This window comes from Tachyglossus aculeatus, chromosome 1 (assembly GCF_015852505.1).
Source record: "Tachyglossus aculeatus isolate mTacAcu1 chromosome 1, mTacAcu1.pri, whole genome shotgun sequence".
NCBI lineage: Eukaryota > Metazoa > Chordata > Mammalia > Monotremata > Tachyglossidae > Tachyglossus > Tachyglossus aculeatus.
Genome location: NC_052066.1, coordinates 3,508,375 through 3,521,123, shown reverse-complemented (window position 1 = coordinate 3,521,123; position 12,749 = coordinate 3,508,375).

Below are 12,749 nucleotides of genomic sequence, written 5' to 3'. Positions count from 1 at the left end.
GACTTGTGCTTAGAACAGTGCTAGGCACAAAGTAAGCGTTTAGCAAATTCCATCATTATTATTATTATTATTATTACTATTATTATTATTATTATTATTATTATACCCACTCCATTCATAGCTTGGACAGTGACTAGCGAGTGGCAGGCCATCTCTACAAGCCAGAACTATAGGCTTCTGTTTCAAATTTGTACAGAGCATAGACAGGCACTTTTTAAAACTCCTTTCTGACCTCAGAATTCACGATAACTATCAATATAGTATATCAGTATACTATCAATTGATAGTATCAATATCAATATAGAGAAGCAGCGTGGCTCAGTGGAAAGAGCCCGGGCTTTGGAGTCAGAGGTCATGAGTTCGAATCCTGGCTCCACCACAAGTCTGTTGTGTGACCTTGGGCAAATCACTTAACTTCTCTGAGCCTCAGTTACCTCATCCGTAAAAATGGGGATGAAGACTGTGAGCCCCACGTGGGACAACTTGATCACATTGTATCCCCCCCAGCGCTTAGAACAGTGCTTTGCACATGGTAAGCGCTTAACAAATGCCATTATTATTATTATTATTAATATAAAGCCCAATTGCTTTTTTGAGCGTACTCTTGTATCACAAAGCCAGTGGGTAAAGGGAAAGGCATCAGACAACCCTGGTGTCCGACCTACAAGAATCCAGGATGGCTCATGTCTGGGTTTTCTTGTCCTTGTGAACGCCCCAACATCCTAACACAAGAGGTCATGGGTTCAAATCCCGGCTCTGCCCCTTGTCAGCTGTGTGGCTTTGGGCGAGTCACTTAACTTCTCAGCGCCTTAGTTCCCTCACCTGTAAAATGGGGATGAAGATTGTGAGCCCCATGTTGGACAACCTGATCACCTTGTATCCTCCTCAGAGCTCAGAACAGTGTTTTGCACATAGTAAGTGCTTAACAAATGCCATCATTATTATTATTAAACATGCCTTCTAGACTGTGAGCCCACTGTTGGGTAGGGACCGTCTCTATATGTTGCCAACTTCCCAAGTGCTTAGTACAGTGCTCTGCACACAGTAAGCGCTCAATAAATACGATTGATTGATTGACCAGATGAGTAGAGGGGTTAGGTTCTCTGCACTGTCAGCTGCTATTGACGCCTGTCTACTTGTTTTGTTTTGTTGTCCGTCTCCCCTTTCTAGACTGTGAGCCCGTTGTTGGGTAGGGACCGTCTCTCTATGTTGCCAATTTGGACTTCCCAAGCACTTAGTACAGTGCTCTGCACACAGTAAGCGCTCAATAAGTATGATTGGAGGAATGAATGAGAGAGTCCAGGGAAGAGACTCAAGTTGACCGCGTGGAAGACGCCGACGGAAAACCAGTGCCTCATTTTCCCCAAGACTGTGACCCCGTTGTTGGGTAGGGACCGTCTCTATATGTTGCCAACTTGTACTTCCCAAGCACTTAGTACAGTGCTCTGCACATAGTAAGCACTCAATAAGTATGATTGGATGAATGAATGAGAGAGTCCAGGGAAGAGACTCAAGTTGTCTTCCCTCCCAAACCTTGTCCTCTCCCTGACTTTCCCATCTCTGTTGACGGCACCACCATCCTTCCCGTCTCACAAGCCCGCAACCTTGGTGTCATCCTCGACTCCGCTCTCTCCTTCACCCCTCACATCCAAGCCGTCACCAAAACCTGCCGGTCTCAGCTCCGCAACATTGCCAAGCTCCGCCCTTTCCTCTCCATCCCAACCGCTACCCTGCTCGTTCAAGCTCTCATCCTATCCCGTCTGGACTACTGCACCAGCCTTCTCTCTGATCTCCCATCCTCGTGTCTCTCTCCACTTCAATCCATACTTCATGCTGCTGCCCGGATTATCTTTGTCCAGAAACGCTCTGGACATATTACTCCCCTCCTCAAAAACCTCCAATGGCTACCGATCAATCTGCGCATCAAGCAGAAACTCCTCACCCTGGGCTTCAAGGCCGTCCATCCCCTGGCCCCCTCCTCCCTCACCTCCCTTCTCTCCTTCTCCAGCCCAGCCCGCACCCTCCGCTCCTCCGCCGCTACTCTCCTCACTGTACCTCGTTCTCGCCTGTCCCGCCATCGACCCCCGGCCCACGTCATCCCCCGGGCCTGGAATGGCCTCCCTCTGCCCATCCGCCAAGCTAGCTCTCTTCCTCCCTTCAAGGCCCTGCTGAGAGCTCACCTCCTCCAGGAGGCCTTCCCAGACTGAGCCCCTTCCTTCCTCTCCCCCTCGTCCCCCTCTCCATCCCCCCGTCTTACCTCCTTCCCTTCCCCACAGCACCTGTATATATGTATATATGGTTGTACATATTCATTACTCTATTTATTTATTTATTTATTTATTTTGCTTGTACATTTCTATCCTACTTATTTTATTTTGTTGGTATGTTTGGTTCTGTTCTCTGTCTCCCCTTTTTAGACTGTGAGCCCACTGTTGGGTAGGGACTGTCTCTATGTGATGCCAATTTGTACTTCCCAAGCGCTTAGTACAGTGCTCTGCACATAGTAAGCGCTCAATAAATACGATTGATTGATTGATTGATTGATTGACTGCGTGGAAGACGCCGACGGAAAACCAGTGCCTGATTTTCCCCAAGACTGTGAGCCCGTTGTTGGGTAGGGACCGTCTCTATAAAGTTGCCAACTTATACTTCCCAAGCGCTCAGTACAGTGCTCTGCACACAGTAAGCACTCAATAAATACGATTGAATGAATGAAAAACTCTCTGGATCCACTCCCAGAATGATCGCAGATGGAGGTGAGGCCTTCTGGGAAAGATACGTCCATGGAGTCACTATGGGTCGGAGACAACTCAACGGCAGAAAACTAGACAAAATTTGTTAATTATACGTCTGCGATTGATTGATTGATATTTTATTTTGTTAATATTTTACTTGTAATTTTACTTTTACTTGTACGTATTTATTCTATTTATTTTATTTTGTTTAAGTGTTTTGTTTTGTTGTCTTGTCTCCCCCTTCTAGACTGTGAGCCCGCTGTTGGGTAGGGACTGTCTCTATATGCTGTAGACTTGGACTTCCCAAGCGCTTAGTACAGTGCTCTGCACACAGTAAGCGCTCAATAAATACAATTGAATGAATGAATGAATGAATGAATGAATGAATGAATGAATGAATGAATAATATGTTTTTTTTGTTCTCTGTCTCCCCCTTCTAGACTGTGAGCCCACTGTTGGGTAGGGACCATCTCTATATGTTGCCAACTTGGACTTCCCAAGCGCTTAGCACAGTGCTCTGCACACAGTAAGCGCTCAATAAATACGATTGAATGAATGAATTAATTAATTAATGTCCATCTCCCCGCCTCTTGACTGTGAGCTCGTTGTGGGCAGGGAATGTGTCCGTTTATGTTGCATTGTCCTCTCCCAAGCACTGAGTACAGTGCTCTGCACACAGCAAGCACCCAATAAATATGATTGAATGAAGGAAAGCGCGTACTATGTTTCAGGAACTGTACTGAGCGCTGATATTACTCTATTTATTTTACTTGTACATATTTATTCTATTTATTTTATTTGGTTAATATGTTTTGTTTTGTCAACCGTCTCCCCCTTCTAGACTGTGAGCCCGCTGTCGGGTAGGGACCGTCTCTATATGTTGCCGACTTGGACTTCCCAAGCGCTTAGTCCAGTTCTCTGCACACAGTAAGCGCTCAATAAATACGACTGAATGAATGAATGAATAGAAGTAAACCGGGTTGAAGATAGTCCCTGTCCCACGTGCGGCTCACAGTCATCATCATCATCATCAATCGTATTTATTGAGCGCTTACTGTGTGCAGAGCACTGTACTAAGCGCTTGGGAAGTACAAGTTGGCAACATATAGAGACGGTCCCTACCCAACAGTGGGCTCACAGTCCCATTTGACAAATGAGGGAACTGAAGCCCAGAGAAGTGAAGTGACTTGACCAAGATCACACAGCAGACAAGTGGAGGAACTGAGATTATTATTAATAGTAATAATAATAATAATAATTGTGGTATTAGTTAAATACTTACTATGCGCCAGGCACTATACTAAGCGCTGAGGTGAATACAAGCAAATCGGGTTGGACGCAGTCCCTTTCCCACATAAGGCTCACAATTTTAATCGTCATTTTAATAATAATAACGCATGTTATTTGTTAAGTGCTTACTATGTGCCAGCCACTGTACTAAGCGCTGGGGTGAACACAAAATTATCAGGTTGGACACCTCCCCATTTTACAGATGAGAGAACCGGGGTCCAGAGAAGTGAAGACACTTGCTCAAGATCACCCAGCAGACGAGTGGCAAAGCTGGGATTAGAACCCAGGACCTCCAAACTCCCAGGCCCGGGCTCTCTCCACTAGGCAACTGTACTAAGCGCTTGGGAGCCTCCAAATGTGAGGAGTCCATGACCTTGGGCAAGTCACTTAACTTCTCTGTGACTCAGTGACCTCATCTGTAAAATGGGGATCAAGGCTGTGAGCCCCATGTGGGAAAGAGGTTATGTACAAACCGAATAGCTTGTATCCACCCCAGTGCTTAATAAAGTGCCTGGCACACAATAAAACTTAACAAATACTATTATTATTATTATTATTATTATTATTATTATTATTATTATTATTATTATTACCATGGGTTGAGGCTGTCTGGGACTCCTGGGACTCCTAGAAGCAGCAGCAGGAGAAGCCGCGTGGCTCAGTGCCAAGATCCAAGGTTGTGGGTTCTAATCCCGGCTCCGCCACTTGTCAGCTATGTGACCTTGGACAAGTCACTTCACTTCTCTGGGCCTCAGTTCCCTCATCCGTAAAATGGGGATGAAGACTGTAAGCCCCCTGTGGGGCAACATGATCACCCTGTAACCTCCCCAATACTTTTAACAGTGCTTTGCACATAGTAAGCACTTAATAAATGTCATTATTATTATTATTATTATTATTACTTAACTTCTCTGTACCTCGGTGACCTCATCTGCAAAATGGAGATGAAGACTGTGAGCCCCACGTGGGACAACCTGATCACTTTGTAACCTCCCCAACGCTCAGAACAGTGCTTTGCACATACTAAGCGCTTAATAAATGCCATTATCATTATTATCACTTAACTTCTCTGTACCTCGGTGACCTCATCTGTAAAATGGGGATGAAGACTGTGAGCCTCATGTGGGACAACCTGATCACCTTGTAACCTCCCCAACGCTTAGAACAGTGCTTGGCACATAGTAAGCGCTTAATAAATGCCATTATTATTATTATCACTTAACTTCTCTGTACCTCAGTGACCTCATCTGTAAAATGGGGGTGAAGACTGTGAGCCCCACGTGGGACAACCTGATCACCTTGTAACCTCCCCAACACTTAGAACAGTGCTGGGCACATAGTAAGTGCTTAATAAATGCCATTATTATTATCACTTGACTTCTCTGTACCTCAGTGACCTCATCTGTAAAATGGGGGTGAAGACTGTGAGCCACATGTGGGACAAACTGATCACCTTGTATCTACCTCAGCGCTTAGAACAGTGCTTGGCACATAGTAAGCGCTTAATAAATGTCATTATTATTATTATCACTTAACTTCTGTGTACCTCAGTGACCTCATCTGTAAAGTGGGGGTGAAGACTGTGAGCCCCAAGTGGGACAACCTGATCACCTTGTAACCTCCCTAATGCTTAGAACAGTGCTTTGCACATAGTAAGCGCTTAATAAATGCCATTATTATTATTATCACTTAACTTCTCTGCACCTCAGTGACCTCATCTGTAAAATGGGGATGAAGACTGTGAGGCCCACGTGGGACAACCTGATCACCTTGTATCTACCTCAGCGCTTAGAACAGTGCTTTGCACATAGTAAGCGCTTAATAAATGCCATCATTATTATTATTATTATTCTCTGGACCTCAGTTCCCTCAGCTGTTTTGTTTTGTTTGTTTGTTTTGTTTGTTTGTTTGTTTTGTTTTGTTCTGTCTTCCCCTTCTAGACTGTGAGCCCGCTGTTGGGTAGGGACCATCTCTAGATGTTGCCAACTTGGACTTCCTCCTCTCCCCCTCGTCCCCCTCTCCGTCCCCCCCATCTTACCTCCTTCCCTTCCCCACAGCACCTGTATAGATGTATATATGTTTGTACAGATTTATTACTCTATTTATTTATTTATTTTACTTGTACTTATCTATTCTATTTACTTTATTTTGTTAATATGTTTGGTTTTGTTCTCTGTCTCCCCCTTCTAGACTGTGAGCCCGCTGTTGGGTAGGGACTGTCTCTATATGTTGCCAACTTGTACTTCCCAAGCGCTTAGTACAGTGCTCTGCACACAGTAAGCGCTCAATAAATACAATTGATTGATTGACTTCCCAAGCGCTTAGTACAGTGCTCTGCACACAGTAAGCGCTCAATAAATACAATTGATTGATTGATTGATTGATCTGCAAAATGGGGATGAAGACTGTGAGCCCCCTGTGGGACAACCTGATGACCTTGTATCTACCCCAGGGCTTAGAACAGTGCTTTGCGCATAGTAAGCGCTTAACAGATACCATCATTATTATTATTAATTCTGCCTCCACCAGCTGTGTGACTTTGGGTAAGCCACTTAACGTCTCTCACCTGTCAACATGTTTTGTTTTGTTGACTGTCTCCCCCTTCTAGACTGTGAGCCCGTTGTTGGATAGGGACCGCCTCTGTATGTTGCCGACTTGTACTTTCCAAGCGCTTAGTACAGTGCTCTGCACACAGTAAGTGCTCAATAAATACAATTGATTGATTGATTGTACTTTCCAAGCGCTTAGTACAGTGCTCTGCACACAGTAAGCACTCAATAAATACAATTGAATGAATGAAAGCACTGTTCTAAGCGCTGGGGGGCGGGGGATACAAGGTGATCAGATTGTCCCACGTGGGGCTCATGGTCTTAATCCCCATTTTACAGACGAGGGAACTGCGGCACAGAGAAGTTAAGTGATTTGCCCAAGGTCACACAGCTGACAAGTGGCTGAGCTGGGATTTGAACCCACGAACTCTGACTCCCAAGACTGGAACTCATAATAATAATGGTGGCATTTGTTAAGCGCTTACTATGTGCCAATCACTGTTCTAAGCGCCGGGGGAGATACAAAGTCATCAGGTTGTCCCACGTGGGGCTCACAGTCTTCATCCCCATTTTCCAGATGAGGTCACTGAGGTCCAGAGAAGTCAAGTGACTTGTTCGAAGTCACCCAGCTGACAAGTGGCGGAGCCGGGATTAGAACCCACGACCTCTGACCCCCAAGCCTTTCCACTGAGCCACGCTGCATCATCTGTGTGTACCTTGAGCCGGCCCTCCCGGGCCTGACATTTAGCAGGAAATGGATTTGCGAACCCAGGAGGCCGGAGAGGTGTCCCCCAGTGTCAGGGGTAGAGGGGGGGAGGCTGCGAGGGGGGTCTCCTCTTCCAGGCTCCACCCTGGGGTCACCCCAGGAGCTCGGACAGCAGCCCCTTTCATTCATAATAACAATCGTGGGCTTTGCTACTATTTATACTACTAAATGTCCGTCTCCCCCTCGAGACCGTGAGCTCCTTATGGGCAGGGAACGTGTCTGCTAATACTGTTGTACCTGGCTCTTCCAAGTGCTTAGTATAGTGCTCTCCTCCTCCTCCTCCTCCTCCTCCTCCTCCTCCTCCTCTTCCTCCACCTCTTCCTCCTCTTTTTCCTCCTCCTCCTTTTCCTCCTCTTCCTCTTCTTCCTCCTCCTCCTCTTCCTCCTCCTCTTCCTCCTCCTCTTCCTCTCCCTCCTCTTCTTCCTCCTCCTCCTCTTCCTCCTCCTCTTCCTCCTCCTCTTCCTCTCCCTCCTTACCTTCCTCCTTCTATTCCTCTTCCTCCTTCTCTTCCTCCTCCTCTTCCTCCTCTTTTTCCTCCTCCTCCTCCTCCTTTTCCTCCTCCTCTTCCTCCTCCTCTTCCTCCTCCTCTTCCTCTCCCTCCTTACCTTCCTCTTTCTCTTCCTCTTCCTCCTTCTTTTCCTCCTCCTCTTCCTCCTCCTCCTCTTCCACCTCCTCCTCCTCTTCCTCTCCCTCTTTACCTTCCTCCTTCTCTTCCTCTTCCTCCTTCTCTTCCTCCTCCTCTTCCTCCTCTTTTTCCTCCTCCTCCTTTTCCTCCTCCTCCTCTTCTTCCACCTCCTCCTCCTCTTCCTCCTCTTTTTCCTCCTCCTCCTTTTCCTCCTCCTCCTCCTTTTCCTCCTCCTCCTCTTCTTCCTCCTCTCTTCCTCTCCCTCTTTACCTTCCTCCTTCTCTTCCTCTTCCTCCTTCTCTTCCTCCTCCTCTTCCTCCTCTTTTTCCTCCTCCTCCTTTTCCTCCTCCTCCTCTTCTTCCTCCTCCTCCTCCTCTTCCTCCTCCTCTTCCTCTCCCTCCTTACCTTCCTCTTTCTCTTCCTCTTCCTCCTTCTTTTCCTCCTCCTCCTCCTCTTCCTCCTCCTCCTCCTCTCCTTCCTCCTTCTCTTCCTCTTTCTCTTCCATCCTTCTCCTCCTTCTTTCCCTCCTCCTCCTCCTCCTTCTCTTCTTCCTCCTCCTCCTTCTCTTCCTCGGCCTCTTTCTCTTCCATCCTCCTCCTCCTTGTCTTCCTCTTCATTCATTCATTCATTCAATCGTCTTTACTGAGTGCTTACTGTGTGCAGAGCACTGTACTAAGCCCTTGGGAACTACAAGTTGGCAACATATAGAGATGGTCCCTACCCAACAACAGGCTCACAGTCTAGAAGGGGGAGACAGACAACAAAACAAAACATGTGGACAGGTGTCAAGTCATCAGAATAAATAGAAGTAAAGATAGATGCACATCATTAACAAAATAAATAAAATAGTAAATATGTACAAGTAAAATAAATAAAACTCTTCCGCCTCCTCTTCCAGCTATTCCTCCTGCCTCTGTTCCCTGTCCTCGGTACCCGGGTTTTCCAAGGTGTGGACAGGGTGGCCTCTCACTGAGATGCCGCCAGTCACGGGAGAAGGGCCCACCCTGTGGACTGCGAGGGCAAGGTCCATGATGGAGCACGTCCCTCCTCTCTCCCTGCCCACCCATTCTCCCATCCATCCATCCACTCACCCACTCAGCCACCTGCCCGCCTATCCATTCTCCCATCCACCCACATCCCTATCCATTCTCCCATACATCCTTCCACCCACCCATCCATCCATCCATCCACCCAACCACCAATCCATCCATCCATCCATCCATCCATCCATCCATCTATCCATCCATCCATTAATCCACTCATCCATCTATCCATCCACCCAACCAACCACCCATCCAACCATCCATCCATCCAACCATCCACCCATCCAACCATCCATCCATCCAACCATTCATCCATCCACCCAACCAACCACCCATCCATCCATCCATCCATCCAACTATCCATCCATCCATCCATCCATCCATCCATCCACCCATCCATCCATCCATCCATCCATCCATCCATCCATCCATCCATCCATCCACCCACCCATCCATCCATCCACCCATCCAATTCCCCCTGCTCCCGAGAAAAACTCCCCCCTACCTCCCTGTTTCCCCTTCCCATCCCCGCCCCCCGCACTCTCCGTCCCCCCCTCCCCATTCCTTCCTTCCCTCTCCCCCGAGAGGCGGGGGATGGGATGGGATGGGATGGGGGGATGGAGGAGGGGGCGGGGGGCTTCGAGCTGCTTCCAGCTGGGGTCTCGGCGGAGGAGCGGGAAGACGGCGGAGAGACCGAATCCCAGCCAGAGGTTGGGAAGGGGGCTGCGGGAGGGGCGGAGGAGGGGAGGGGGGAATAAAGGGGGGCTGGGGGAGGTTGGGGGAGAAAGGAAAGGGAGGGTAGGGGGAGGGAGGGAGGAGCTGAGGATGGAAGGGGGCTGGGGGAAGGAAGGAGGAGGGAGAGGGAGGGGGCTGGAGAAGGAAGGGAGGGGGCTGGGAGAAAGAGGGGGAGCTTGGAGAGAGGGGGCTGGGAGATGGAGGGAGGGGGCTGAGGAAGGAAGGGAGGGAGGGAGGGGGCTGGGAGAGAGAAGGGGGATGGGACACAGGGGGGATGGGGGAGGGAGGGAGGGGGCTGGGGGTAATAAAGGGGAGATAAGGGAGGTTGGGGGAGAAAGGAAAGGGGAGTGGGGGAGGAAAGGGGGAAGGGAGAGGGAGGAGGGCTGGGGAAGGAAGGGAGGGGCCTGGGGGGGGAATAGAGGGGGCTAAGGAAAGGGAAAGGGGGCTGGAAAGGTTGGGAGGAGAAAGGAAAGGGGGCTGGGGGAGGAAGAGGGGCTGGAGAGGGAGGGGGCTAGGGGAATAGAAGGGGCTAGGAGAAGGAAATGGGGGGCTAGGGGAGGCTGGGGGGAAAGGAAAGGGGGGCTGGAGGATAGAGGGAAGGGGCTGAGGGGGAGAAGGAGGAAGGGAACTGTTCTAACAGTTTCAAGCATTGTTCTAAGCGCTGGGGTAATAATAATAATAACAATAATGGTATTTGTTAAGCACTTACTATGTGCAAAGCACTGTTCTAAGCTCTGGGGGGATACAAGGTGATCAGGTTGTCCCACGTGGGGCTCACAGTCTCCATCCCCATTTTACAGACGAGGTAGCCGCGGGGCAGAGAATAATAATAATAATGATGGCATTTATAAAGTGCTTACTATGTGCAAAGCACTGTTCTAAGAGCTGGGGAGGTTACAAGATGATCAGGTTGTCCCACGGGAGGCTCACAGTTTTAATCCCCATTTTACAGATGAGGGAACTGAGGTACAGAGAAGTGAAGGGACTTGCCCAAAGTCACACAGCTGACAATTGGCGGAGCCGGGATTTGAGCCCATGACCTCTGACTCCAAAGCCCGGCCTCTTTCCACTGAGCCAAGCTTGACTTGCCCAAGATCTTCTAGACTGTGAGCCTGCTGTTGGGTAGGGACCGTCTCTATATGTTGCCAACTTGTACTTCCCAAGCGTTTAGTACAGTGCTCTGCACACAGTAAGCGCTCAATAAAAACGATTGAAAAAAAAAAAGATCGCACAGCAGACAAGCGGCGGAGCCGGGATAAGAACCCACGACCTCTGACTGAATGAATACCCACAATACACACACAATTGCCAAATTGTACTTCCCAAGCTCTTAGTACAGTGCTCTGCACACAGTAAGCGCTCAATACATACGATTGAATGAATGAATTAATCAATCCTGTATACAACCTGATTAACTTGTATCCACCCCAGTGCTTAGAATAATGCTTGACACATAGTAAGCGCTTAACAAATACCATTATTATTATTCTTCATTCAGTCATATTTGAGTGCTTACTGTGTGCAGTGCACTGTACTAAACTCTTGAAAAGTATAAATCCACAACAGAGAGAGACAATCGATCAACCGTATTCAATGAGCGCTTACTGGGTGCCAACGCTGTACTAGACTCTTGGGAGAGGACAATAAAATAAATTAAAATAGACCCAATCCCTGCCCACAAGGAATTTACAGATTAGAGGGGATCCACATTTGAGAAGCAGTGTCTCTCAGTGGAAAGAGCCCAGGCTTGGGAGTCATTCATTCATTCAATCGTAATTATTGAGCGCTTACTGTGTGCAGAGCACTGTACTAAACGCTTGGGAAGTACAAGTTGGCAACATATAGAGACGGGCCCTACCCAACAGCGGGCTCAGAGTAAGAGGTCATGGGTTCAAATTCCAGCTGCGCCGCTTGTCAGCTGTGTGACTTTGGGCAAGTCACTTCGTTTCTCTGGGCCTCAGTTCTCTCATCAGTAAAATGGGGATTAAGATTGTGAGTCCCACGTGGGCAACCTGATCACCTTGTGGCCTCCCCAGCGCTTGGAACGGTGCTTTGCACATAGTAAGTGCTTAATAAATACCAAAATTATTATTATTATTATTAATCATCCAGACATGACCATCAATGATTGCTACAGACCTAAGTGCTGTGGGGCTGAGCCCCGGGGGTGAATAAAAGGTGAAAAGTCCAAGTGCCAGAGCGACGCAGAAGTGAGATGGAGAAGAAGAAATGAGGGCCTAGTCAGGGAAGGCCTCTTGGAGGAGGTGTGACCTTAAGAAGGTTTTCTCCACGGTGGGACTTGAAGAGGGAGGGAGGGAGTTTCAGGGCCTAGGGAGGAGGAAGGAGGGGAATGGGCGGCCCGAAGATAGGCCAGAGGGAGGCACAATGTAGGGACGAAAGTGCTGGGCAAGGAGGGCGTCATCACAACACAAGGTTTCTATGCACACACACACACACACACACACACACACTCTAACACACTCGCTCTCTCACTCTCTCTTTCACACACACACTATTTCTCTCTCTCTCTCTCTCTCTCTCTCTCTCTCTCTCTCTCTCTCTCTCTCTCTCTCTCTCTCTCTTCCTCCGTGTCAGCTCCGGCTGCACGACCAGTATTATAAACCAAGTTTCTAAGCACACACACACACACACACACACACACACACACACACACACACACACACACACACACTCTCTCTCTCTCTCTCTCTGACACACACACACACTCTCTCTCACACACCCCTCTCTCTCTCTCTCTCTCTCTCTCTCTCTCTCTCTCTCTCTCTTTCTCTCTCTCTCTCTCTCTCCCTCTCCTCCCCCCCCGACCCCGTGTCAGCCCCGGCTGTACGGCCGGCCGGTATTATAAACCAAGTTCTAAGCGCACACACACACACACACACACACACACACACACACACTCTGTCTCACACACACAAATACACACACTCACCCTAATACACATTCTCTCTCTCTGTCTCTCTCCCTCTCTCCCTCTATCTCCCTCTC